Here is a 3,668-nt window from a genome sequence, read left to right as displayed (position 1 = left end):
AAACCTGGCCAATGGGGAAAAAGATTTAAAAGTGGGCATCTTTAGTCTTGCGAAAAGAAGACCAATGGTGGACCTGATATTCTTTAAATATGTTCTGGGCTGTTATAAAGAGGACTGTGATCAATTGTTTTCTATGTCAACAGAAAGTAGGAGAAATAGTAATGGGCTTAATCTACAAACAAGGGAGATTTAGGTTAGATATTAGGAAGAAAATTTCTAACAACAATGATGATAGTAAAGCACTGGAACAGGCTTCCATGAGAGGTTATGGAATACCTGTCACTGGAGGTTTTTAAGAACAGTTGGACCAGGGATGGTCTAGGTTTACTTGGTCCTGCCTCAGTGCAAGGGGCTGGACTTGTTGACTTTTGAGCCCTGTATTTCTAGGATTCTACAGTTTTCATGCTTTCACTGTGATAGCTGGCGTATCATCTGCATCTGCCCACTTATGTTTTGCATTTGGATGTGAACTTATTCACTAGCTTTGTAAATGCCTGTAACCCTTGGTAGGGTTAGCATGGGTTCTCTGAGCACTCTCATTTGAGCACTTTCGTCTCTATTACTAATATCACAGATTAGTTCATCTTATGCAAGTCTTGTCAAATCTTAAGAGTCAGCCATTTCACATTTTGGTAATATACTGATCTACTGTTTATCCAGATTCTTGATTACACTTTTTGAAGAGACCTTTCACCACAACATTTTTTGAGAGTTGAAAATGCTTTTGGAGTGCTTCTAGGATTTTACATGGGTCTTCCTGGTCTGCTGCTGACATTTCCAGATGCTGTTGGAGCATATGGCAACCTTTGCCCATTACAGTTAGTAGTATGGCTGCTCATTTCCTTTTTATCCAGCCCCTTTGCAATTTTGTAGTTTTCCTATTGTTACCTAAAGAATGTCCAGCTGCTAAACACATCCCCATTGCTGTCCATCTGCTCAGGAGTCTGTTATGCTACCTTGATAATTGTTTTCTTTGGTTTCTTGAGATCTTTCTTTGAAATGCTCTTGTGACCCCATGCTTCAGGGAAGGGACTTAATATTGGACCACAGGAGTCGTCTGTCAGAAATATACGGCTTTTACTATCACCATGAAAAGCTGTAAGTCTGGCCATGTTATAAGCCTTGAAAAAAAAAAACGACAGTTCACACATGCTCAGTAGAGACTTACTGGGGCTCACCAGCTAAAATCTCCGAAGATTCCATCCTCAGAGCATATTCAAGTATCTCATAGTTGCTAATATTAGCCCTGTACACGCACAGTCCCCTTTCAGCAACCGAGCCTCTTCCATCCAATCCAGGACTATGGAGGCTCAAAAATGACTTGGATGCTAAGGGCTGCTCCTAGCTACAGTGATCCTAGCTACAGGGGTGGGGCCAGGTAGTGGAACCTACAGCAGGGAATCTGTGTCTCTTGTGACCTCAGTGACCTTCCTGCAGGCACCCAGGCAGCATGGAGGAAGCAGCTGACTGATTCAAATGTAGACAAAGGAGTAGATTCATCAGACTGCTTGTCTCAATCTAGGACTGAAGGTATGTGTGATGTATTAAAAAAATTATTAAAATTACAAGCTATCACTTGAAGTTTATAAGAGTTTTCTGGTTCTGCTGGCAGGCTAAGGGGTAGGAGGCAGGGGAGCATGAAGCATGTGATTTGGATCTTGTGTAGTCAGTCTGCTGGGAATTTGGCTTCTAAGACAAAGTATTGTTATGTTGCAACCTTAAAGAGTATTTTATGCTTTTTAATTTAACTAGGAACATAACAGGGGGATGAGAAACTATGATTGGAAGGTTGTGGGGGGTGAGGAGGGAGAGGAAACACTGCTGGGGCAAGATTTGAACTCAGACAACTAACCTGAATGGGTACTAGGCCTGGGATAAGAAGCCTGAGGAGTGGAGATAGGGACTGGGTAAGCTAGAAGAATGGAACGGGTACAAGTTGCCTAGGGTGAGGCAGAGGCAGGACTGGACCAGGGACAGGGTACAAGGCTGTTGCTGTGCAACCTTAATTTTGACCCTTTGGGGTATACGCATTATAATATTCTTTAATTACATGATCACACACTATTTTTCCACCGAACCCCTGTCTCATTCACTATACAAGATGGATAGTCTCAATCAGTTAGCAGCTATTTAATATTTATTTTATCATTATCTCATGTGTGGCCACAGGTCTTATATACTGCCCACAATTCAAACCATGCTCTGAAGACAGAACTATTAATTTCCTCATGGGCATTTCTATAGTACTCACTGTAATGAGTGTTTTACAAACAATCATGAATTTATTTTCACAGCACCCCAGAAGTGGGGGGTATTAGCCCCATTGTACAGATGAGGAACAGAGATTAAAATGATAAATATCTGCTAATTTCAGAAAATTTGGACCTGCATTTTTAAGGTTTGGTAGCATTATGTAGCTTTTTATATGTTCAAAGCACAGCTCCCATTAACTTCAGTGGCAGCTGAGAGTGCTCAGAACTTCTGCAAATCAGACTCCGGAGCGTCAAGTCGGTCACTCAGAAAATAAAGAACACAGTTAGGGGAAAGTTTTGTTTAAGCCACTTGACTGGCACCACAGAGAGCTCTGTGGCAGAAGCAGGGACAGAATCTATTTCTCTAGGGTAGCATTAACCATGAGACCATCTTTTTCTCTTCCAGCAATATCCTGCCTCATTCACACACACTTCCCAGCTTCTGCACCAAATGAGGCAGGAGTCTTATGGACAACAGCCTGATCCATCCCCACATCCTTTTTATGCTCTGAATGATACAGAAGTCCTGTGGATAAAAGTACGTGATCACCTAATTTAAAACCATATAGCACATTCACAAGCAGGCCACATGCAACACTTCTGGCATTTCTTAACTTGTAAGCGATTGACTTTGCAAACTTAACATTCTTTTAACTTTAGTTTTTAGTTTAGTTTTTATATTTAATATACATATAAATCTTACACTCACATTTCTATGACCCGGATCCTGCATGGGGCTGGGTCTAGGCAGGACACCCAGGTGGATCTAATTGTAAGATCAGAGTTCTGCCCAAACACATACACACGTATGAATTGAGGCATCTAATACATAGGCATCACAAGAGTAAGCCAGAGAGCAAACAATATCATGGTTATGGACACCAAATATAAGGTTAGGTGTGTTTTGGTACAAATATTTGTCTTCAATATTTACATTGTAGGATTAAATTTTACTAGTGGGGTAGTTTAAAGACTATACAAATAATGGTTTGTGCAATAAATCAGAAGAGGCATAAATATGTATTAGTTTAGTGATAGACTCAATGGATCATAGACTGAAGAGTAGATGCTTTGATCATTCCTTTTCTAAGGAATATGCTGTACATTCAGTCCTAAATAAATTTTGGCTTGGAAATTTAAATGCTGTGTAAGGTTTGTAATTTCACTTAAAGCTGAGAAGTCTGAAAGTGGTTTTCCCAAAGATAATTTTCAGCTTCAGTAAAAAAAAAAAAATCTGGAATTTTTTGTTGGGATGTTTTTAGAACTTACTTATCCCCTAGAAATTTATCTCTGTACAATAAACTAATTTCTCTATCAAAAATAGTTCAATATACTTTACACATGTGAAAGACTTTCACTTAATATTAGTATATAGATCTAAAAGAAAGAGCAACACACAAGAATCCCAGTTTATTC

This window comes from Lepidochelys kempii, chromosome 6 (assembly GCF_965140265.1).
Source record: "Lepidochelys kempii isolate rLepKem1 chromosome 6, rLepKem1.hap2, whole genome shotgun sequence".
Classification (NCBI taxonomy): domain Eukaryota; kingdom Metazoa; phylum Chordata; order Testudines; family Cheloniidae; genus Lepidochelys; species Lepidochelys kempii.
The sequence above is the reverse complement of the archived record's forward strand: the minus strand, read 5'-3'. Positions refer to the sequence as shown.